Source organism: Chelonia mydas, chromosome 5, assembly GCF_015237465.2.
Source record: "Chelonia mydas isolate rCheMyd1 chromosome 5, rCheMyd1.pri.v2, whole genome shotgun sequence".
NCBI classification, from domain to species: domain Eukaryota; kingdom Metazoa; phylum Chordata; order Testudines; family Cheloniidae; genus Chelonia; species Chelonia mydas.
In genome coordinates, this window is record NC_051245.2 from 23,891,127 (window position 1) to 23,917,209 (window position 26,083).

The following is a 26,083-nucleotide window of genomic DNA, read 5'->3' on the forward strand; positions in this document are numbered from 1 at the left end:
GGAAGATCTGTGACCAAATCCACTGTACTGCTTGGAAAATCACAACCATTGAGTCCACTCACTACCATACTGTATATTCCTTACTCAAGAAAAGGAGTATGTTTTTATGTAATTCAAAGCAGGAACACAAAACAAGTGAAAAGATCAGGTTCACTGAGCGTTCAGAGGAGTCTTGGGAAGGAATGAGGCTGACAGAGCCCAGGGTAAAGAGATGGTCAAGAGCTGTGTCAAAACTCTGTCAGGAATAAAAATGAAAATGAAACTCTGAGGCAATATTCATATCCCCAAGAGACTGACTGGTTCCACCAATCACATTAACAAAGACTTAAAAATTGAATGGGCACTTTTTTTTTCTCTTTTACATTAACTGTCAGTGTAGCAGGAGCACACTCTACTACATATATAAGCAAAGAAATCACAACTTCATTTTGTATAGTACCTTTCATACAAACTACACCCAAAACACCCCAAGGAGTTCAATTCTATGTGACGCTGGCAGATCAGGTACCAGCTCGTGCCAAGGCCCAGGGCCTCACTTAGCGTTGACAAATGCATAGCTGGAAACCAGCCTGGCTCGCTTGTGTGTCTGTTTTGTTAAAATAGATATTAGAGTTATAATAATGTGTTTAGTGTTTAGACTTTATGCAATGCTTATGGGATGCTGCATGTATTAATCTGACATAATGTCTATATCCCATGTTATAAGGTAACATTAAGTGTTTGCTCTGTAACTATAAAAATGTTTGCTAAGACGGTAAACCCCCAGAGTCCAGGGACATGCATTACCAAGTGTGAAAGGCTAGTTTGCAACAAGAGGTGTTATCTTCTCCCCCCAAAAAGAAGGCCAGGGGGGCCATTGTGGAACTTCAGTGGACAAAAGACTTTGCTGATTGCTTCTCCCATACCTATGAAGAGGGTACCTGCACAAGCCCTCCTCCCATCTCAGCTTGAATGCTGGGGGAAGGGCATAAAAATCCCTGTCAAGGAAGAATTATCACTATGCTGCTTGGAATTTGGAAAGGGCAATATTTCTAAGCATAGGCAAGGGAGCGCCAAGATGCTTGTGTTGGGTTAGCCCTAAAGCGTAGAGCTTGCATATTATAGAATCTACTATTACCTCTTATTTCTTTCTTAGTTAGTAAATATTCAGTTAGTTTACTACGGGATTGGCTATACACATTGTCTTTGGTGAGAGATGTGAGGTGCAATTGACATGGGGTAAGTGACTGGTCCTTTGGGATGGGAGTAACCTAAATATTGTTTCAGAGTAGCAGCCGTGTTAGTCTGTGTTTGCAAAAAGAAAAGGAGTACTTGTGGCACCTTAGAGACTAACCAATTTATTTGAGCATAAGCTTTCGTGAGCTACAGCTCACTTCATGCTCAAATAAATTGGTTAGTCTCTAACGTGCCACAAGTACTAAATATTGTTGTGGTTTTGGGGTCAAGAGACCATCTGTCACAAAGGCAGGCTTGCCTGGTGGCAAGATAGACTGGAGTGCCCAAGTGGACTGTTTTTTATTCCATGTTGAAGCTGTTGTAATGCTTGAGCAAGTCATACTTGTTACTTGGTTGGTGAAATCTAAGAATAGAACACACAGCCAGTTTGGGGTTTGTGCCCTGTTTTGTAACAGTCTGCCCTGAGATTGGCACTCATTCTTGTGAGCCACTCCAGACAGTTTGACATACAACATGGCTGGGGTTCAGTAATAAATAACAACGGAGAGTGAAATTAAGCACAGTAGAGTGAAATTGTAAGCAAAAGATCAAATACATTTTCAGCTCAGAACTGAAATTTGATGAAGAGTTAATGAGACAGAATGAGATATAACAGGCCTGTTTCAAATAGCAAGAGCTGAAAAGGAGAGCTTTGCACCAAGAAAAGTGAGACTGTGGGATGAGAGTAGATATACAATCAACTAATGGCAGGAAATTCAGGTATTTCCAAATACAGGATATATAAGATCATTTAAAGTAATCATAATTAATAAACGTAAAACACTGTGAATCAATGTGGTACAGTTATGGGGCTGTGCTCAGTTACACCTGTGTAACCCCACTAAAGGCAATGAGGTTGCCCTGGTGTAGAGGAGGCAGAATTTGGACCATGGTGTAAGGGAGGGAGCTACTCAGCAGTTTGCTATAATAAGAGGAACAATTCTAACACCTGCTGTTCAATGAATCTATATTTGCAGGAATATTCTCAATACTCTCTCTTGCCCTGAAATTTCTGATAAAAAAAACCACATTGGTATCATGAGTGTTTGCAGAAAACAAAAAATTGGGTGATGAAACCATCAAAACCATCCTGGAGAATTCACCGTTTTATCTAGGTTAATGTTCATGGATAGATTTTTGCAGCATTCACTTATCTCTAATATTTGACAATAGCTGCACATTTGCTGTTCAGATAAAAAAGTGGATTCACTACAATCCTAGTGTTAAGATATGTGCTCCGTTTACTTACAAAATAGATTTGTGCTGTAAAACTGACACATGAAATACAAGTGGCAGATAAATGGTCTAGCAGGCAATTTTAATTAATTTTTGCATTTTATAATTACATTATGTTGTAAATGACTCCTTTTCTTCCAAGAGACCCAGCAGTTACCTCAGCCTTACTCTGTCATGTCTTGTTTTTTTTTTTATTTCAAATGTGCTACCCAAAGAGGTGAGTTATGAAGGATAGCCAAATCTTTCAATTGTTTTACCTTTCCTTTGTGGGCTACTGTGACCAGGGCAGCTGGCTCTTTAAAGGGAGATGATAGCCAATTCTCCTCCCTGAGGTGGGGAAAATGAAGATCATGTGACCCAATCAGGCCTCTGGGTAGATAGGGAACAGGCCTGGGGAGAGACTCCAGGCAGAAAAGCTTAGGAGTGGCTTAATGAAGAGTGAGAATGAATGAATATGTAAAGCTTAAAACGTGTGACCTTTTGATTTGGACTTTGAGGACCGCATTTTGGAACTGTTTATGATAACAAACCAGCTCAAGTAAGGGTGTTATTGCATATGAGCCAGTCTTTGTGAAATTACTGAGGAGCCCTGAGAAGAGGGAAACTGAGGCAGAGATGCTACATGCCATGAGGGTTGCTCTGGAGGTGACCACTCCCTTACAGCTACAAATGGACACAATTAGAAAAATGACATATCAAGTCTTAATTGTTTTTTAATGAAGTGTACTCAACTCAAAAAGCTGCAGAAAGGGACAATATCACGATTGCCCCTAATTCTGCAACTCTATCCAGTAGTGCAAATTCCTGTGCTTGTGTGGATCACAGTTGGTTCAGACCTAGAGCAGGGGCTCTGTCTGGGTACGGGGGGTCTATGCTAGCAGATCCAGTTGCAGGATCTGGGCCTACAGAGTAGCAGTTCTGAACTTTTTATACATTTGAATATTTATTTTAATTAAGTGGCATAGGTTGATCTCTGCTAGAGTGGTGTAAACCCAGGGTAAGTTTCAGATTTTCATTGGTGTAACTGAGATCTGAATTCAGAGTAGCACCCGTGTTAGTCTGTATCCACAAAAAGAAAAGGAGGACTTGTGGCAGTCCTCCTTTTCTTTTTGAGATCAGAATGTGGCCCTGTATGGTTAAAGACAACAGTAAGACATTCCAAGATGCCCTTGACCTTTAACAAAAGTTGGAGCTTGTAGTCTCATTTCTGTACAGGAATCAAGTAGATAGGTAAGAGCCACAAAGTTCAGATCCCTATTTTTAAGCGTCTAATTTCAGGCTTATTCAGCTCTGGTGTGTTGGTTTGTTCCCTTCTCTACACACAACTGAAATATATCAAAACTTTGCCCTTGTTCCTTTCTTTCCCACATATTTGGTTGTAATTAGGTGCTTCATTTGTAAAGTTTCTTATGCAGAGCCTCACAGTCGGAGCAAGGTTACAAAAGGTTTATATCTTTCCTCTTGCAAAATGCAGAAGTCCCCTGGGTCTCACATTAAATCAGTCTCTAAATCTTGGATATCATCCCATTTTCTAACCTTTTGATATTTTTCTCTAATGTTGCAGGACCTATTCTAAAACCCTCTTTGAAAAATACAAAGTTGAACGGCCTAATTCTCATTTAACACTAGCAAACTCAGGCTGTGCAAAGGGGCTTTAGTGCAAATGAGAAACAGACCCAAACAATTTTGTATGCTTAGGCTGATACCAGAAAAAAATTACATCTTACTGAAGAATAGATTTATACTTTTAAAAGAAAAAATCATAGGAGAAAAAAGTATGGAAATATCTATCTTGGTGTAGTATTTTTTTAAACCAAATAGAAAATCTGCATTGACATCTGCTTATTGGGTAGATATTAATTAAGGAGACTTTATTTTCAGTTGCTGGTAGAACTACAAGAAGAATTAGAATGCCTGTAGGATTTATTACCTCCTCAGCAAGAGCAATACAGAAACTATCATGGGAAATAGTGTTAAAGTTTAAGATTGCAGGTGCCAAGTATACTAAGAAATCCTATAACCAGCATAGACAAAAATAAGCAGCTTGAAATGCCATTTACTAGGTGCCTGATTTCCTTGTAATGCAAATAGTCATACAAAATATGCAGGAATGTGGATTGCTTTGGTTAGAATGGGAAGAGGAAATTGATTTACAAAACAGGAATGGAGTGGAAACTTTAAGAAAGAGTAACTCTCACTGTGAGATATGCACTAAATATGGCATGTAACTTACCCTACCCTTAGGAATTGTTCTGAGACTTTAAACAATATTATGTATTACATCATAGTCAAGATAATGTTCAATGTGAAAAGTAATGAGGATTTTAGTCTTGAGTTATCCTGCACATCAATTTAAATCTGCTGTGCCAAATTCTCCTCTTAATTACACCTGAGCAATCCCATGGCTTTCAAAGATATTGTACTGTACTGGAGTAATTGGTGTACTTCACAGTAAGCAGGATATGGCCCTATATGTTGAAGTAAGCTCTCTGCAACATGTTCGCTGCCCACCCACCTTCCTGGAACTCAATAGGTGAGGCCAAGCAACCCAGGTATGAAAGTCTTGTGGTGTTTAGATGTTGCTTGTAATTATCAGAATTGGCAGATTATAAATATGAGACTGCACTCACTGCATTAAAGAATTTTGTTGTGCCAAAAGTGAATGTAGTAGCTAATCGCTACAGATTTCACCAGCATGAGCAGAAACCAGGGGAAACTATAATGCAGTATATTGCTTCCCTGAAGAGTCTGATTGTAACTTGTGACTTTGGGAATATGGCAGATGAGATGATTAGAGACCAGCTCTTTGAGAAAACAACCATGCTTCATGTAAGAGAACGCTTACTTCTAGAACCACAACTAACACTAGAAAAGCCATTGCCACTCAGATTGAGTCAGCTACAGCTGAAGCCAAAATAATGAGCATGGATACAGGAGGCACAGTCCAGGCTGTTACTCCTTTGCAGAAAAGTTCACTACCACTGCAGACACACAATTGCAAGTAAAAGCATGTTTTCGCTGTGGATCCCCACAACACCTTGCAAGCTACACAGGATGTCCGGCAAAAGTAGCTCAGTGCAATCACTGCAAAAAGATTGGACATTTTGCTAAGTATGTTACAGTAACCAGTTCAATCAACAGATGCATGCAGTTACAATACCAGATGTTACTGTGCTGGGCATGGACAAAATCACTACTGCACATATTCCAGAACAGATAAAGTGCACTATAAATGTTTCCGCCATACCCTCAGGCAAACCACACTCTAGTCATCTAATGTTGGACACTGGCTCAGCAGTATCTATACTACCTGATTCCATCTATCTGCATTACTTTAAAGATGTGCCTCTTACTGAACCCAAATTTCACTGTTTGAAAAACCATATTCCAGTACATGGCTGGCTGCTACTAATATTTACTTTTGGTGATTGCTGTGTAACTGCAGAGTTCTACATTGTCCACAAAGGCACTCCTATCCTTGGCAGAGATTTATTGGCTGCTTTAAATCTCAGGGTAGTTAATGGACGAATTGATCTTCCTCAGCAAAGCACTCTTGCAGTACACACACCAGTTTCAGCTGGGACTCAACACCAGGTTGAGGAGAACTCGGCTGTACTTACGGGTTTCTGCATAAAGTTAAAATGCGGAATAATGTAATGCCTGTATGACAGAAGTTACAGTGCTTACCATTTTCAGTCAGGGAAGCTGTTTCAGAGGAACTTAGAAAACTTGTTCAAAAGGACATTATTGAAGAGATTGACCCCTTGGAATGGGTTTCACTTATAGTAGTCCCGCAGAAGAAGAGTGGAGGCATTCGCCTATGTGTGGACTTAAGGGAGCCAAATAAAGCTATTGTGATTGACAGCCACCCTCTTCCTCACATAGAAGAAGTATTTGCAGAACTCCATGGAGCAAAGATGTTTTCTACTCTTGATTTGCAGAGCGCATACCACCAGGTTATGTTGCATGAAGATAGTAGAGACCTCACAGCATTTATTACACATGACGGAGTATTTTGTTTTAAACGTGTTCCATACTGTCTCGCATCTGGCCCAAGTGCCTTTCAAAAAATGATGTCATTGATTCTGAAGAATCAACATGGAGTTCAGTGCTATCTGGATGATATTATCATGTTTGGAAGTACTTCTGAGGAGCATGACAATAACCTGCAGTCTGTACTAAACTGCATCAGCACAGCAGGCCTCCAGCTCAGTAGGTCTGTCAAGGTTCCTTCTCCACTCTGAACTCTAGGGTACAGATGTGGGGACCCGCATGAAAGACCCCCTAAGCTTATTCTTACCAGCTTAGGTTAAAAACTTCCCCAAGGTACAAACTTTGCCTTGTCCTTGAACCGTATGCTGCCACCACCAAGCATTTTAAACAAAGAACAGGAAAAGAGCCCACTTGGAGACGTCTTCCCCCAAAATATCTCCCCAAACCCTACACCCACTTTCCTGGGGAAGGCTTGATAAGAATCCTCGCCAATTTGTACAGGTGAACACAGACCCAAACCCTTGGATCTTAAGAACAAGGAAAAATCAATCAGGTTCTTAAAAGAAGAATTTTAATTAAAGAAAAGGTAAAAGAATCACCTCTGTAAAATCAGGATGGTAAATACCTTACAGGGTAATCAGATTCAAAACACAGAGAATCCCTGTAGGCAAAACCTTAAGTTACAAAAAGACACAAAAACAGGAATATACATTCCATCCAGCACAGCTTATTTTACCAGCCATTAAACAAAAGGAAATCTAATGCATTTCTAGCTAGATTACTTACTAACTTTACAGGAGTTGTAAGGCTGCATTCCTGATCTGTTCCCGGCAAAAGCATCACACAGACAGCATCACACAGACTTGTTCCCCCCCCTTCAGATTTGAAAGAATCTTGTCCCCTCATTGGCCATTTTGGGTCAGGTGCCAGCAGGGTTACCTTAGCTTCTTAACCCTTTACAGGTGAAAGGGTTTTGCCTCTGGCCAGGAGGGATTTTATAGCACTGTATACAGAAAGGTGGTTACCCTTCCCTTTATATTTATGACATGGTCCAAATGCAAATTTAGACAAACTGAACTCCCCTTTCTGGGGCATACAATTTCACAGGCTGGACTAAAACCTGATCCAGATCATATCCTGGCAATTTCAAATGCTCCTCCTCCAACAGATTTGCAAACCTTACGTTCCTTCTTGGGTCTTACCTCCCGGTATGCAAAATTCATTCCCAATTATGCTTCTGTCATTGAACCGTTATGGGAATTACTACAGAGAAGTTCAACCTTAGTGTGGACAATGGATGCACAAGCTAGTTTCGAAACGGTGAAAGACTTGATTGTACGTAGTCCAGTACTTGCACTATTCAGTCCTGCATTGCCCACAATTGTAACTACTGATGCTTCTAATTATGGACTTGGGGCTATTCTCACACAACTGCATGAGGACAACACTCAGAGGACTGTTGCATTTGCTTCAAGGACACTAAGTAATGCTGAGAGAAAATATTCTACTGTCGAAAAAGAAGCACTTGCTTGTGTCTGGGCTACTGAAAAATGGAGAACTTACCTGTGGGGCCGCACGTTCAAGTTGCGCACAGATCACAGCCCTTTGACGACGTTGCTCACCACGAAAGGACTGGGAAGAGCAGGATACCATGTTGCTCAATGGTCTGCAAGACTACTCTCTTTCAATTATGAACTGGAATATAAGCCTGGAAACCAAAATGCCTTTCTCACCTGCCTTTGCCTTCACCAGATGGTCCACTGGAGGATGAGGAGGTTGCGCTTATTACAAGCATTCTCACTGCAGTTACAAGAGAACAATTTCAAGCTGCTTGTTCAGCGTGTCCAATTCAATAAAAACTACGGGAATTTCTGACAAAGAGATGGCCCAGTCACCCTAAAAACCTTGACCCAGTTTTGCTGCCTTATTTTAGAGTTCGGGATGAACTTTCTTTGTTTATGGCTGTGTGCTACGAGGTACACACCAGCTCCTTGTGCCAGAAGAATTACAGTCAAAACTCATACACCTGGCACACGATACTCATCAAGGAATTGTCCGAACTAAACAACGACTACGGGATCTGTATTGGTGGCCAGGGATGGACTCTCAAACTGAAGCATTCATAAAATCCTGTGTCACTTGCCAAATGCATGATAAGACAATAGTGACATGTACCCCTCCATTACAGCCTGTTCCTCTTCCTGAATCTGCATGGGAAAAAGTGGCAATTGACAATGTAGGACCCTTTGATACTGCTCCAATTGACTGCCGTTATGCCATCACTTTAATAGACTATTTCAGTAAATGGCCTGAGGTAGTGTTTACATCGCAAATCTCTTCTGCTACAGTAATTAAGTTCCTCTCTTCAGTTTTTAGCAGGGAAGGTAACCCCAAAGAACTGGTTTCAGATAATGGTAGTCAATTTACTTCCCTGGAGTTTGAAACTTTTCTAGCACAGAGGAACATTTTACACAGAAGGTCATCCCTATATTACCCTCAAGCCAATGGGGAAATTGAACGGTTTAACTAAGTTTGAAAGAGAATTTGCAAATGGCTAAACTGGAAGGGCGACTGTGGATATCCTTTGTCATAAATATAAAGGGAAGGCTAATCACCTCTAAATCCCTCCTGGCCAGAGGAAAAAGCTTTCACCTGTAAAGGGTTAAGAAGCTAAAGATAACCTCGCTGTCACCTGACCAAAATGACCAATGAGGAGACAAGATACTTTCAAAGCTGGAAGGGGGCGGGGGGACAAAGGGTTCTCTCTAGTCTGTGTGTGTCTTTTGCCGGGACCAGAGCAGGAATGCAGTCAGAACTCCTGTAAAGGGTTAATAAGCAATCTAGTTAGATATGCGTTAGATTCTGTTTTATTTAAATGGCTGATAAAATAAGTTGTGCTGAATGGAATGTATATTCCTGTTTTTGTGTCTTTTTGTAACTTAAGGTTTTGCCTAGAGGGATTCTCTATGTTTTGAATCTGATTACCCTGTAAGGTATTTATCATCCTGATTTTACAGAGGTGATTCTTTTACTTTTTCTTCAATTAAAATTCTTCTTTTAAGAACCTGATTGATTTTTCCTTGTTCTTAAGATCCAAGGGTTTGGGTCTGTGTTCACCTGTACAAATTGGTGAGGATTTTTATCAAGCCTTCCCCAGGAAAGGAGCTGTAGGGCTCGGGGGAATTTGGGGGGGAAAGAAGTTTCCAAGTGGGTTCTTTCCCGGTTATATTTTGTTAGACGCTTGGTGGTGGCAGCAATAAAGTCCAGGGACAAAAGGTAAAATAGTTTGTACCTTGGGGAAGTTTTAACCTAAGCTGGTAAAAATAAGCTTAGGGGGGTTTTAATGCAGGTCCCCACATCTGTACCGTAAAGTTCAGAGTGGGGAAGGAACCTTGACACCCTTCATTACTGATTTCTTGCAAGCATACCGTGCTACACGACATGCCACAACGCAAAGTTCACCCACAGAGTTACTGCATGGGAAACAGATGAATACTAAACTGAACATTGCTGGATTGTTAAAGGCATGACCTGATGCCCCAAATGAGTTTGGTGTGAGAAAAACAGTTGAACAGAACCAAGCAAAGTCTAAGGCTTTCACAGACAAGCGGTGGGGTGCTAAGTAACCAAAGTTTGAGTGTGGTTCCTTCGTTAGAATACGAAACCCTGGAATTTTACGCAAAGGGGACCATAAATTCACAGCTCCTCTTAAAACCATAGAGAAGAAGGGACCTTACACCTATCGACTTTCCGATGAGGGGGTATGGAATGCTTCTTATCTTGCACCTGCCTATGCACCAACAGGAGATTATGCCAACACCCAGTCTGCATTGGATGGCTTCACCGTAGTACCAACACAACAAGAGATTGCACTAGAACCGGGGCTTGAGAGACGGACTGTCAGACCCAGACGACCACCTGTCTGGACTAGAGACTATGTTATGTAGTATCTACAGTGTTTTCAGTATAATATTTCTGCCAACAGTATAGTGTCTTGTTTCATATTTGTTCCTGTGGTTAGACCAATAATGTTTATTTTAATTGGGAGAGTTTCTTAAGAGAGGAGGGAATGTGGTGTTTAGATGTTGCTTGTAATTATTAGAATTGGGAGCACTGGCTGTTGAGTGTCTGAAAGGACAGGAAACAGGAAGGAGGGGGGAGGAGTTGAGAGGCTGGGAGAAAGCTACAGAGGGTGCAGCAGCAGCTTGGTAAAATAAAGTCCTGTTGAAGCTTGTTAGTACCTTGCCTGGTTGATACCACAAGTCTGCAGTAATTTGAGCCCATTTTCCCCTCAACACTTTAGAAGCCTCAAACCTCAAGGCTCCAGGTACAGTCCGTATGTGTTGTGTTGTCAAGGGGGCCAGGTAGGAGAGTGGAAGCCAGGGGTTTCTCCACAGATAGCCCACTCATCTACAGCTGTTCTCCTAAGATCCACGGGGTTTAGAGAATTGAATATGCAGCCTCTTCCTCTAAGATGCCACAGGTACTCCTCGTTCTTTCCACAGAAGAGCAAATTTTTCTCTCAGCCCCAATGGAAGAATGAGGAGGAACGAAGGTGAGTTGAAACTCATAGAGTTTCCATTCTCCTGTGTGGAAAAAGCCATTCCAGGGAGAATGGGGCTTTACGTTAAATAATAAAAACACTGGAGAAGGGATGCCACATAAACAGGTAATTCACATTGTACAGTTTTGAAATGTGTCCTGTTATTCTGGTATAGATTGTTGATAGGGCTTTTTTCTGTACCATCAAATGTCTTAATACATATTTGGACAGGTGTCCACTTGCTTATCTGGCTCTTCTATAGGAAGAAACTCTTATCTGTCTTTTCAATTATTTGTATGGATCTACTGTAGCTTTAGGTTTAATCTGTTCTGCAAGGATTGCGTAATACTTGCTCTTCTGTCGACTTGATGTGCTTTGAAACTCATTTCAGAATGAAACATGTTGTGGTATAATATTGAGGGTGATAGTCAGTGTGGAAATGACATATTAGGTTATCAAGTCCATCCCCTTGCAAGTGGTAGCTTGTAGTTCCCAAAGGAAGGATATATCAGATAAAAAAAACTGATTTAAAATTTTTATTAAAGCTAATGTTTAAAATCAAGTTTACACAAGTTAAGAAGGTAGGTACTGTAAATCTGGGGTCAGGCTTGAGTTATGAGAGATTACAAGTATCGGTTACAAGGTTCACAAGATATATACATAGCACATAACAAGCATAGACCCAGATTGGGGTGCGGGAGTTTTTAAAGCGTCAGTGAACAAGTGATCTTGGGTATGCCACCCATAGAATGTATTTAGAGTCCAAGTCAGTGTTGGTGTAGCAAATAGGAACATGGGTGGGGTGCATCCCTTGGTTCATCAGGGGAGGAAGTGGGTTATTTCCCTGACCAGGGGTCTCATTTACTCGTCCTAGTACTGACGGTATCCCGTGATGCGCTCCGTGTAGATATCTCTGGACCACCTGACAGTGTTGGACACCATGAGCTGTCTCATGAGCTGGGCGTAGCTTTGACCGACTCCGCACACACTCAGCACCCGCTCATTGTGGGGGTCCCATGACCAGGGCGTGGATCTATCTGATATATCTTTGCTCTGGGAACCACAAGCTAGCACTTTCAAGGGGATGGACTTGATAACCTATGTCATTTCCACACTGACACTACAGTGGAAGTTAGCCAAACAGCCAAGAAATTATTTTCTCCCTGAATAAACCCACACAAAGCATGGTGTGTTCTTCATACCAACAATACAAATATTCAGGCTCCGCTTATTATATGGTCAAAAAAAGGGAAAAATGATGATTTTGTCCTGATAGTTGAAGCAGAATTGCATTAGCCCCTTGTGTACTGTGTTCCTTTAGCTATATGCTACATTCAAAAATATATATATACACCCAGGGACAGACATTCCCCTTCTTTGGTAGGTAGGTAGAGATATAAAAGTGGGTGCATCTCAGGCGAGGGCCATTGGAGGAGTGTTCCCTTCCTCAGCTGGAGCCCATACAAGCTCTTCCCCATCTATTCTGTTCAGCTGAGGCTGTGCAGATAGGGAGGGCAGGAGCAGCTGCTCTTTATGCCAAGTTTCTCCAGATCCAGTTGATCACTGCTATGACATCCTTAAAGGATTTAATGCTGAAACAAATAGTATCACTTCCCCTTCACAACTTCTGCTCCCAGAACAGAGTGGGAGTGTGCAGCCACAGGGAGAGACAGATAACAGACCAGTCTTACTGCCATGAAGAAGGGAGCCCTGCAGCCAACAAGAAGAACCTTGAGGATGGTATAGCAGGGATTTTACATTAATACAGGTTCTTCCACATGACGGTAGCACTGGGCCATAAGGGGCTCAAACAAAGTGTCATATGCCAGGAGATATATATAGATATATATAGATATATATATGATGGAGAAAGGTGTGAAGAGGAATGCAGAGAGAAAGGGAGGAGGTAGAACTGGTACATTGAGAAGAAATCTTGGTCCAGCAGCCTAAAATCTGAATAATCTTGACATGTGAAGTGAAATCCTGGTCCACTGAAATCTATGGGGGTTTTGCCATTGACTTCAATGGGGCCAGAATTTCACATATGCTTCTTCCTCTTTGTCCCTCCAAGGCAACTGAAGTGGCTGGCAGCCCTCCTCTCTGTCCTAAGTTTCATCTCAGTTCAAGAAGTTCACTGTGTGGCTGTCTTCAGTCCATTGGATTTCCTGGAGTCATCTTTCTCTCTGTCAAGCTCCACAGGGCAGAGATTGTCTTTATTCTTCTGTCTCATAGCATGGACCACATTGCTGGTGCTAAACTAGTAGTATAAATAATAAGGGATAAGTAGTCTAATCTGGGCACCTTGAAAATTCTACATTGTAAACAGAGCCACAGAAGGGATACTGGGTAACTCCACTCTGAATTAGTTAAAAAGAAAAAGCTGTGATGGCAGCAGATATAAAAATACATGTGCTGTAACCTTCCCAAGCTCACTTGTGGGAGACATCTGTGACAAAGGGTAAAAAATCATTTGCTGTAAATACAGAACAATGGAACAAAACAAGACCAAACAAGAAGTCACTAAATCTGAAAGTAATCTTCCTTTAAAGGCTCCTGTAGGAGCAACAATCGCTCAGGATTAGCAAAACAGACTATTCAGATGTGAAATAATAAAACCTGAACCAGTCCAACAAGAAAGTGGGAGTGCAGTAGAATGATATACGGGTGTTTTGGTCTATGAAACAAAGTTTAAGGATCTTGAACTAGGGGAAGATTAAGCAGTGCAGGATTCTGCTTTGCTTTGCACACAGTCTCTGGGAGAAGACACAATCTGCTTCTTGTGTAATGTGAAATAGAATCCAAGCCAGAAGCAGCAAAAAAACCTAAACACCACAAAAGGCTAGTTAGAAGAACCTGTCAACATAATGCAAGTCATCTGTCCACATCTCCCTGTTCTAGGGGCCTGTGTGGTTCCAGCATAATTTACAGCAAACTCAGGGATGCTGTAACTTATACTTAGCTGCAATGACCCCACAATGGCCTTTACAGGACCTGAGAGTGCAGGAGAATGTCTTTCTTTACCATCCCCCTAGCATACCTCCAATACAAAGGGCTGAAAGGAGGGATGTCATACAGCCCTATGCTGCTAAGGGAAGCTATATATGCAAAGGGTATTATCAGAGGGTGCTCTACTAACGGCTGGAGCACCTCCTTGGAGATGCATCTGGGGATTAGCTCTGCCAGGCCAACACCTCTTCCTGCAGTTGTACTCATCACACAGTTTCTCTCAGGACTCAGCTGTTCCCACATCACAGCTTGGCCCTCTGGCCAAATCACTGTAATTTTCCCCTTTGGGGAGGGGAAGGGTGCATGTATCAAAGTCTCTTGGGACTCCCTATCCTAGGCAGTCTTCCATTTCACTGTCCCTTTCCCAGTGGCTGGTAGGGGAACCCAGGCCCACCCTGTATACTGGATTCCAGCCCAGGGACTCTACAACAAGCAGTCAAAGTCTACACAGTACTGAATATTACTGCTGTGTCCCTGAGCTACTTCTACCTCACCCTCTCTCACTCTGAGAGTGACTGCCATTTGTCACCCTACTACCCCGTTATACGCTCCACTACTGGGCCTTATACAGGCTCCTCCTTTTTCTGTCCAGCTGAGCTTCATCTCTAATTAGTCCTCTCTCCCTGTCTCTTCCTCCAGGTGCAGGGTAGGCAGTTAGGCCTAGCCATCTTAAGGCCTTGTGTGGGGTGCACTCCCCATCACAGGTATGTATCAGCTTTGTGCGTCCTTCATGCTAGCAGACTAGAATCTACCTACTCACTATAACAATTACTCTTAGCTCTTCTATAGTGCTTATAATCCATAGATCTCAAAGGGCTTTATAAAGGAAGGTTAGTATCATTTCCTTCATTTTACAGATGGGAAAACTGAGGCACTGACAACTGAAGTGACTTGCCCAAGATCCCATAGCGGGTCAGAGACAGATCCAAGAATAAGATCTAGGTTTCCTGATTCGCAGCCTCATGCTCTGCCCCCTTCATATGCAGCAGTACAAAGGAGTGTCTTGAACTGGGGGCATGACTATGGGATCCATGAGTGCACAGATTGCATGCCAAAAGCCCCTGTGTGTGTATGTATAGGGGGAGAGAAGGAGTGGACACTCCAGTAGCAGCCCAAAATAATTCTGTTCTCTCTCTGCAGTCTGGGAGGGATGGTAACACCTGTGAGCATGGCCTGATTGCTAGAGAGGGGCATGGGAACCTGGATATAACCCCTTTTTTTAAATGAAAGAAAAGGATGATTTTTAAACAGAATGAGGTTCAAAAAGAGGCAGCAGCTATTTTTGGGCTCCCAAAGGGGAACTTGCAGAGGAATAGATGAAAGCACTGTTTTGCATAAAAGAAATCTAACCTAGAGTGTAGTTAGGCTCTATAAAACAAATTAAGATGATTTTACAATTTTACACAAACCGTGGGAACAAAGTTTTTAAGAGAGTTGTCCTCAACTACAATTTTTTGAGACGATGAACAGTATTTCACTCTGATCTAGTTAGTATTATATTCACCAAAGGTTGAAAATTGTACAATAATGGAGTCAGAATTTGTTGGAGACTAAATGTATGACATACTACTGCTACGCATGCCCCCCCCACCCCCGACTCAACCTTATAACAATTAGCATTAAGATTGAGAGTGTAAATTAATTTTAGTCCAAAAATTCAAAATTTAAGAGGCCTGATTCTCGACTTTATTACACCACTTTTATGTTAGGGTAACTAAATCCATGGGTTACACTGGAGTTCCACTTACATTAGATTGTTCCACAAATCAGGCACAAGATTCCTAAACCATTGTTAAATCAGCCACGTTGCATATATGTAGGGTGACTAGATAGCAAGTGTGAAAAATCGGGACGGGGTGGAGTGGGGGTGTAATAGGGTCCTATATAAGACAAAGCCCTTCATATCGGGATGGTCCCAATAATATGGAATATTATATGGGATATATGTAGTATTTTTGGCCAAGCGAAGCAAGGCCCTACACCCAACTTGATGGCATTTCTCACCACATCGGATCAATTCCAACATTTCAGGGAATGTTTTAGGCGTCACTGGGAAGAAACCTGTTGATTTTGGTGAAAATCAGAAGTAGGGAAAATTGGGCAAACAGAGGTTATGGCTTCTGGTTAGCACAGCAGCTTCAGCTACCTCTGCAATTGTCTATAGTCATGGCTCTCAACCTTTCCAGACTACTGTACCCCATTCAGGAGTCTGTTTTGTCTTGCATACTCCAAGTTTCACCTCACTTAAAAAGTACTTGCTTCCAAAATGAGATGTAAAAATACAAAAGTGTCACAACACACTATTACTGAAAAATTGCTTACTTTATCATTTTTACCATATAATTATAAAATAAATCAGTTGGAATATAAATATTGTACTTACATTTCAGTATATAGTATAAAGATCAGTATAAACAAATCATTGCATGAAATTTTAGTTTGTACTGACTTTGCTATGGCTTTTTATGTAGCCTATTGTAAAACTAGGCAAATATCTAGATGAGTTGATGTACCCCCTGGAAGACCTCTGCATACCCCAAGGGGTATGTGTACCCCTGGCTGAGAACCCCTGGTCTATAGATCAAATAACCAATTGGATGACAGCCATTAGTATCTTCCAGTGTAAAACACCACTCCCCATTTCAGCTCTGCCCACGGTCCCAATAGGTTTTAAAATGCTGGCACCTTGACTTCTCTTCCAGACAGAAAGAAAATAAATAAGAATGGTAAGGGGAAGGGGAGATTGGGGAGCACACATGGGGGAGAATGGGAGACTTTGGTATGGAGGACAAAAGGGGAGTTGGAGGGGGATGGGAGGGTGGTACACAGGGAGCTTGTGGGGAAAATGAAGGGATGCAAGGAGCCCTTGGTGTGTGCAATGAACTCAGTTTACAGAAGCAATGGAGTGTGTGACCCTCTAGTACTTTGAAGGTATGCATTTTACAGCATAAACAGGAATACAAAATCCTAAATATATGCAACGTGCCCTATAATGTTAATGTATAAAATGCTAATGTTGTTGTATAAAATGCAACTTTCCTATGTTCCTATTTTTGTGCAAGTTAAGTTCTCAGCCGTAGCATTAGATTACTATAGTTTTTCATTTTTTATTTCCCTGTGTTTTTTAAAAGAAAAATGAAAAAGAGGGAAAATGGTGTTGGTGGACTTATTTGATTCTGTTCTCACAGTCAAAGTAAATATCACGGCACAATATAGGGATCACACATTCATTTCTGTAAGTGCACTTCCTTACGACACTGGTGTGGTTTTCACACAGGTGTTTGGGGGAAGTGCTCGCTGGTGGATGCTGTTGAGAGCGAGGGGGGATCTGGGCTGAGAGGCTAGTTGCAGTTTCATAGATTCAGAGATATTAAGGTCAGAAGGGACCATTATGATAATCTAGTCTGACCTCCTGCACAACGCAGGCACCAGAATCTTACCCACTCCTGCGAAAAACCTCTCACCTATGTCTGAGCTATTGAAGTCCTCAAATCGTGGTTTAAAGACTTCAAGGAGCAGAGAATCCTCCAGCAAGTGACCCGTGTCCCATGCTACAGAGGAAGGCGAAAAACCTCCAGGGCCTCTTCCAATCTGCCCTGGAGGAAAATTCCTTCCCGACCCCAAATATGGTGATCAGCTAAACCCTGAGCATATGGGCAAGATTCACCAGCCAGATACCCAGGAAAGAATTCTCTGTAGTATTAGGAAGAGGCCATGGGCTTGTGAAATGGAACCAAATATAGGGGATTGTTAATGAGGTACATAGAAGACGGTTGATGGATTTTTGATGGGACGTTAGTGGCAGCAAGAGTGGGGGCTGTGGTCTTAATAGGGGAATTTGTGAACCAAGGCTTTCTCAGGTGGGGATTGGACAGCTCCATAGGCCCTGACTCTGTGGGAGCTCTAGGGCTGGAGCACCCATGGAAGAAAATTAGCGGGTGCCCCCTTTGCCCCTTGGCGCCTCCCACCCCTAACAGCCCTGCCGATCGACTCCTCTACCGCCCTCCCAGCGCCTCCCGCCCACCACAGATCAGCTGTTCTGCGGTGTGCAGGAGGTGCTGGGGGGAGAGGGAGGAGCAGGGACGGGATGCACTCGGTGGAGAAGGCGGAACTGGGGGGAATAGGCGGGACGGGATTGGAAATAGGTGGGGTGGGGGTGGAGGCTTCGGGGAAGGAGTGGGGTGGGGGCGGGGCCTGAGATGGAGCATGTGTGGGAAGGGGCAGGGGGGCGGAGCAGGCGATAGTTGAGCACCCTCCGTGCAAGGAGGAAGCCGGCGCCTGTAGAGAGCTCCCCATAAACATCCACAAAAATTTCCTCATTTCAGATCCCTCATTCAAACCCTCCTTTACTGTGATGCCTACAAAAACATGACTACAGTTATGCTGCTGGTGCACTGAGACCACTGCCTAGCATGCTGGCCAACACTGTCTCATTGTTTCCTTTTAGTCCCTCATCAGTCTCTATCCATCCCTTGTCTCTTGTCTTATACAGATTGAAAGCGCTTTGTTATTATTATTTATGTGTATGATAGTAATGCCTCGGCACCCCGATCATGGCCCAAGACCCAATTGTGGTACGTGCTGCGCACACACACACGCACACGCACACACACACACACACACACACAGAACAAAAAGACAGTCTCTGCTAGGGTGACCAGATGTCCCAATTTTATAGGGACAGTCCCGGTATTTGGGGCTTTCTCTTATATAGGTGCCTATTGCCCCCCACTTGCCTCACACTTGCTTATCTGGTCACCGTAAGAGTTTACAATCTAAGTGGTAGAAAGGGTCAGAGGGCTGCTGCCAATGAGAGGCTTCTGGGAAGATACACTGGGAGGGAAAGCAGGGTAGGCATTTTTCATCAACAAAGTGCCTCATGATGTGGCTGGGGCTGTCCTCAGTGGCTCATCTTCCACATCCAGTGGCTCTGGTCCCTCGTTCTGCTCATCCTTGGGCTGGTCTAACCTGAAGCCACAAGCCAGGAAGAGCCAGGAAGGTGGAACGGTTTGGCTCCTCTCCGCTCCACCAGGTCTAACCCTTCCCTACCCCACCCAAGTCTCTGGGTCTCAACCCTCTCCCCTTGCTGAACCACACACACATGCTGGAACTAGGGGTGCTGGCTTGAAGTGGTTCGCGTCCCATACAGGGTTTACAGGTTGATTCAATGGCTCTCAGCACCCCCCATACAAATTTTTCCAGCTCCCCTGCTCACCCACTCTCCCCAGCCTGCTCCTTCCTTTTCCCCCATCCTTCCCATCTCTTTCTAGCTCCTGCCCCTTTCCTCCATCCGCTCCCGCCTGTCCCACCCAGACCCCTGAGCCCACGCCTGGCCTCTGTGGGGCAGTGAGCGGGAGTGGAAGGGAACTGCAGCCGCAGCCACCGCTGGGGGCGCTACAGAGCAGCGACCTGCGGCAGCAGCGGCTTGGGAGGGGGAGCATCCCCGCCTGCCACGTGACTCACAGAATCTTGTTGGGCTCAAGCCCCAGCCGGGCGTCGAGCGCTGTCCGCCGCCCCCCTCGCCCCACGCCACACCTCAACGGGGGCAGGAGCGCTGCGGTCACGTGGGCCCAGAGTGATGTAATTCCCCTCCCGCCCCTCCCCGAGCAGTCGGAGCGTTGGGAGCTGGCTGCTCGCTCCGTGTGTGTGTGGCTCGCGCTGACCACCAGCAGCAGCAGGAGGAGGAGGGAACTTTCCCCGGGCAGCTGCGGCTCCGCTTTCCTCTCCCCGGCCAGCGTGTCGGGCGCGGAGCGTGTGCGGCTCCGGAGCCGGCAGCGGCAGCAGCAGCCGCCGGGCGAGGAGCCTCCATGGGGTGAGTGTCCCCGCAGAAGTTGGCATCTGTTTATCCAGCGCTCTCTCTCTTTTTATTGTGTCCTGTTCCCACCCCTTGCTTTTGTGATTCGGAATCCAGGGAGCGGAGTGGCCGGGGAGGAGGCTATGAATAGGGGCATTGTGTGCATGGCTCAGCCCGGAGAGAGCGGGGAGGGGAAGGAGGAGGCGGCGGCGGCGAAGTGGGGAGCCAGCTGCCTGCTCCTGGGGTCTCTAGGAAAAGCGGGGCCGGAAGGTGGTGCCTGTGGAGGGCAGAGCTGAGAGGCACGCCCGCTGGAAGGAGGGATGGAGGGAATGAATGGGCGAGACAGAGGTAGAGGAGCTCTCCAGGCTGGACCCTTGTTGCTTTCGTCTCTCCTCCCGGAGCCCTGAAGTTTGGCGAGACCGGGAGGGAGGCAGTGGTAGCAGGCAAGGATTTCATAGCCCTTCTCCTTTATTATGATTCAGTTCAGCCTGTGATTTCCAGGGCTCGGGGCGCTGCCTGGACTGCGTGAGTGGGAGGCCTCCTCTCTGCGGAGCGGTGGAGGAACAAGTTTCCTCAAGGAGAGGGAAGAGTTTGCAGGCGGCGTGGGTCGCTGTGTTGGGCTTTCGGCTCTCTGGAGCAGGGGGAGATCTCTCTCTGTTCCCCTCCCACCAGAAGCTGCTGATGGTGCGTTTCCTTTAGCAGAAAGTTAGGTCCCCCCCCCCCCTCACCGCAGCGCGTCTGGGTTTGTAGAGGCTCCAGAGGGCCGTGCACAGCCGCCAGTGACTCAACGGCAGCTTTTTTTTACTCCAGTCTCTCTCCTGCGGTGGGTCGCATCAGGGCTTTGGAGAGTTGACAGCTGCAGTTCATGTGTGAGTAATAATAGCGCCGCTTTAGTCAACTTTAACGGGTAGCAGTCAGCTCTCTCCCTAAGGAGCTCCTCCCCTGCCAAGGTATCTGTCTCACAGACAGGGTTTGGGGAAAGCTCTCCGACCTAGTGGAATTTGTTCCACATATATATACACACACGCACACATACATATAGTGGAGTATTTTCACTTCTTTTTGTTGTTACGTCGCTGAAGCTCTTACTCTAAATGCCAAAAGTTTCTGTAAATAATGCTTAATCCTTTCCTCTTTTTTTTTTTTATCCTCACATGGGATTTTTACTATTTGTGTAGCAAAAGGATGCTGGCTGGCACTGTTTAACAGAAGAGGTTTTAATTCTCTTGATCAGAACCTGCTATAGCTTTATTGCAAATAATAAAATACCTCACTAATGTCCTTGTAAAATATCTCATTCTAAGCTGTAGTTAAAATTGTCAGCATTTTCATTAAAAGTATAAACCTCTCCTGGTGTTTGCAACTCTGTTGGTGAAATTTTTCTCCACCCAGAAACATTCATGCACATATACTCAGGGAGTTATGAGGACTGAGTTTAAAGTAACTTTTGAGAAATGTGAGCAAAACAGACCTGTGTGTGTGTACCCCCTCCCCCTTTCCAGTTTTTTACTCTTTAAGATGGGCCTGGTAGGTACCTTGTCCTTAAAGGGACTCTGTAAGTTTAAATTTGGCCGGAATAGGAATGGTTTCTTCCTTTACTTTCCAATGGAATTTTTTTTTTTGAAAGACAAATTTCCCAGCAGTCTTGGCAAAACAAATATTGTAGAGCATTCTGCCATTGCATTAGAATCTGAGAGTAAAATGATTAATCTGTTTTCATTGTTCAGGCTCTGAAAGATGCAGAAAGTAAAGTACAGTGATAGTACAAATAATACAAAGCAAGCTAGATTCTTAACATTCAGAGTTACTCTTAAGTAGCATAAGGATGCTTGCTTTTTTTAGTTTTGTTTTTTTTTTTTTTAAACCGGATGATGTCCTTCCTATCTAATTTTACTTTTTACTGTTATGAACTAAATTTATCTTAAAAGTTCATAACTGCAAAAGTAGCAGTTTAAGGGGATACTGAGGCTACAAGGTTTCAGTTTATTTGAAAGAATCTTGTCAGCTCAGAATTTCCCCGCAGGTGACAATTAAAAATGGACCTGATTAGTAACTCAGTCAGATCCACACTGGAGTTCATATTTCTAATTCTTACCAATCCTGTGAAGAGGATTTTCCTTCGCCCTCTCCTTTTTTTGGCTGTGCTGTGTTACTTATCAAATCATTTTAGTTTCTTACTGAAAAATCTACTTTTAAATATTTCTCCATTTAAGACTATGACCCTGTAATAGAATATAAATATGGTTAATGATTATGCATGCAAAACACCCATTGTACTGACAAATTTTAAACATTTAATGTCCAGTTCTCAGTTGTGCATTTTGAGGCCTCTTATTTAGTGCCATCTCTCTGCTGGTTTCAGAATAGCATTAAAAAGCTTAAAACACTAAATATATGTACATTACTAGAACAGACACTCTAGATTGATTAGGTGGAATTGATAAATCTCTAGAACTGCTTAGCTTTTGACACACACTCATAAAGAGAGGTAAATGAACTTTTTTGTATTTGCTAAGCGAAGAGTCGCACAACAGCCACATAAACAGAGATGTGAAAGAGCATTTGAGAAGAACAACACAGGGTTTGTTTAGAACCTGACATTCTGTCTGACAGAGAAGCAAAGTGCCTTGCCAACATTTACCTGTATACCATGCACAGCAAGAGTCTATCTTCCAGACTCCAAAATATTGGGAATATGTGTATGTACCATTCTCTTCCCTAATCCAGGAATGCACCTATCAACATAACAAAGAAGCTGGCTTCCCCAAAAACAATTCATTACTTAAAATGGGTAAGGGAAGAGTGAACAGAGCTGCTGATGGAAGTTTTCATGAAAGGGTTTAATAACGCATCTCTGTTCAGTTTTGATATAGCCCCACTTGGGCACCTCTCTGCAGCCCCATTTGGTGGGGCATATGCGTTTAATAGGAGAACAAGAGGACTGGAAGCTAAGTTTCTGTGCAGTTCTAGGTTTTTGTGAAGGTTAATGACACAATCTTTGCTCCAGTTGTAGTAATATACACTATAATCAATTCATTCTGGTAGCTGAGTATGTTCTGGTTATTGTTATTTCAGGTATCACCACCATGCAACAAGAAACAAAAATGCCTAAAAATAGAACTAATAAATCTAAAGCTTTAGTGTTGTGTTCTTTGCTGTCTCAGGCAGAAACTAAAATAGCCAAAAGAAAATGCTTTTGAGATTTATATCAACTATCTAGGCAGGTTTGTGGTGGCTTCTGTGGCTCATGACTTCACCAGAAGATATGCATTGAAATTACTACTATTCTGGCAGTAGTTTTTCTACTGTCCATAATCTTTAATTCTTTTAAGAGGTGTTTTATATTCAAAATTGCAGAAGTCATACTTTTAATGATGGCAGCTTAAGTAATAAACTATTGTAGAATCTACAGTTATCAAACTGTTTGAGATAAAGTTGGGTTTGGGGTAGGAAAGAGAGAGGGCTAAATTCACCATTGGCACTTACAGCTGGGTGCTGGTGTAAACCATTATAGAGGGCTTCAGGGATGGAAACTAAAACAGACCTGGTGGCAGCAGCGTTAGACAGTCCCAGTTCCTCCATTTGTTGTTGCAGAAGAGAATGTGAAGTGGCAGCTTGGCCTGAAAAGTGAGTGGTGTTGGCACATAAGGGAGTGTGGCTACTAGGATAGCTGGAGGGGAAGTTGAATCAACAGCATTTAGCAGGTGATTTTCTGTCCATCTTAGGTACTTGTATTGCCCCCATTACATTCCAATCTGAGCCCTTCACACTTTAATGTATTTATCCTCAAAACACCCTTGTGTGTTAGAGAAACACTGCTGTTCCTACTTTAAGTGTAGGGAGTTGGGGCACAGACAGACAGACTGACTTGCCCAAGATCATACCAGAAGTCTGTGGTGTAGTAGGGAATTTGAAGTTGGGTCTCCCAAGTCCCTGAGTAGTGCCTTAACCATTATAAGAAAAGGAGTACTTGTGGCACCTTAGAGACTAACCAATTTATTTGAGCATCCGATGAAGTGAGCTGTAGCTCACGAAAGCTTATGCTCAAATAAATTGATTAGTCTCTAAGGTGCCACAAGTACTCCTTTTCTTTTTGCGAATACAGACTAACATGGCTGTTACTCTGAAACTTAACCATTATACCATCCTTCCTCGGTATTTTTATGTACAGTATTTACAATGAAGTCAGTCTGATATATTGACATTGCATCCTGTCCCTAAGGAAAGGGTTTTCAATAATACAGATATGAATGGGTGCTCTCGAGGGGCAGTGTTAACATGGATTCATGGGTTAAATTGCACCCATGCCACTCTGGGTGTTGCAGCCTGGTGCACAGGGTTGCAACGCCCAAAGCGGGAAGCCAGGTCCCGCCTGGTGGGACAGGAGCTGCAGCTATGCGGTGAGTGTGGGATGGGCTTACTCTCTGCCCCCCCCCCCCCCTTCACCCTTCCCCAGGGCCTCCCCTCCTCATTCAGCAAGGATTGTGGGGCGGGGTGGGGGGTGCTGCTATGGTTGGTTGGTGCCTCCTTGGCAGTTTAGTATAGTTCACTCCGCCCCCGGTGCTCTCAGTACTTAATTGTAGGGTTAGTGATGTTGATTCCTTAACAGGCTGAGCTTTTCTCTTAAGTGTTCTATGTAGCAAGGCATACGTACGAATTAAACTAAAATGGCCTCAGAAAGTCAAAATAAAGATCACATCACTTCCCTTGTCAATCAGGTTTTATATCCTGCTATAGAATATTTGAAAACTTTTCTTAGTGTGAATATTTCTTCAATGGGGTAATATCCTTCAGGGAATCATCTTGTGGTAGGGACAGGGTTTCAGGATGAGGTTTGACACACGTTAAATAAAGATACCGTTCATCCCTTCTTAACAATTCCCGTGTTTGTTTTCTCTTGAGCTACTTTACAGCATTCATCCATAAAGCAACATTGTACAGCCTTGGTTTTAAGATTAAATCTTTATACTTTCTTCATGCTTGCTTACTCCTGTAAGGGGCAAGTTGTCTGATGTGAAGTATCGTAAAGGAAACGAGTAGCAGGTACTAGCTGTTGTGAGATGCAGTTCTCGGAATGCCTTCTGTGCTGCTATTTGAACAAATAGGTGGTTCGGCACATCTCTGCTGGTTACATCCCTTGCTCTTGATTGGGCACTGTTGCTTCGTTAATACGATAACAAGTGGAACTGTGGCTCATGTAGTCTTTTTATTTTTATTATTTGTAACTAGATGCCTCAATCCAAATCCAGGCCTTGCTGTGTAAAGTGCTGTACAAACAGATAGCTGCTGTCCTGGAGACTTTGCAGTTCAAGTAGAGAAGGAAGACACCCTCTTCTTCCCCCTTGTATTTCTGTCCTCCCTTTTTAGAGAAGAGGAACTGAGGCACAGAGAGATTATACTTGCCTGAGATCATACACAAAGTCTGTGGAATAGCTGGGTATTGGGCCCATATTTCCTAAGTCCCAGAGAGTGTTTCAAACCAAGACCATCTTTCCTCTGTCATTTTGACTAAACGCTCTCAATTAGTAAGAGGATTTTTCCCCATAATTCCCATGCCACACTTGGCCTTCTGGGGCACCTGACCATGAAGGATTTCTCAAGAGGAGTAGGCTTTGGACTGCTGTAGGCATTGTTGCCTGGCTAATGTCAGCTTCTGATTGACAGCTTATACTAGGTTAGAGATAAGAGTACACTAGATCAATCTTTCTCACCCCCCCTCCATCTTCCTCAAAATAATTGTTTGCCCAACTGAAAGAGACACTGGCAGCTTGAAATCTGTTTGGTTTCTAAAGCTGAGATTAAAGTAATTTAAATCATTAAATCTGCCCTTGCCCCTGCCAGTTTCTGTGGTCTTACATTTTCCTATCCTTTTAAAAAAAAAAAAAAATTCAGTTTGCTGATTCTGTGTTGAAAGACCTGCCCAGACAGAGAGTCTGATTAGATACAGAGGGGAAAAATGTGAGTCTAATGAATAAATGAGTAAACTTCAATTAACTTCAATGAAGCCAGGATTTCACTTAGAGTGCTATCAGTTGCACAAGATAAACTGAAGAAGGGTCTTGTTTTCTTCTTTTGTATAATTCTTTCCAGTTACTGTAATTGGGTGGCACTAAGGCCTTGTGTGTTCACACAACTTCTACTAGTTTGATTTTAAAAACCAGTTTTAGTTAACCTGGCACAAAACCCTATGTGGACACTCTTAAATTGGTTAGCATTAGGCTTCTAAGGCATCCATTCAGGGATGGCTTACCTGGCTCATCTGAATCAACTTAAAAACAGATTTTAAACTGTTACAA

The 26,083-nt window shown here is 43.3% G+C and overlaps 1 protein-coding gene across 11 annotated transcripts in view; it reads left to right on the top strand.

Annotated features, from left to right (window-relative positions):
- The first annotated feature begins 19,423 nt into the window (after positions 1 to 19,423).
- The window catches only part of RAI14 (retinoic acid induced 14), a 122,136-nt gene continuing 115,476 nt past the window's right edge, over positions 19,424 to 26,083 (top strand). The window contains exon 1 of one of the 11 annotated variants that reach the window (XM_037902633.2): positions 19,424 to 19,805. The gene's annotated coding sequence lies outside the window, so the exon portion shown is untranslated. Of the gene's footprint in view, positions 19,806 to 19,995; positions 20,657 to 23,440; positions 23,492 to 26,083 lie in introns of those variants that run through there. The other 10 variants (XM_037902630.2, XM_043547741.1, XM_043547739.1 and 7 more) reach the window with 10 other exon arrangements.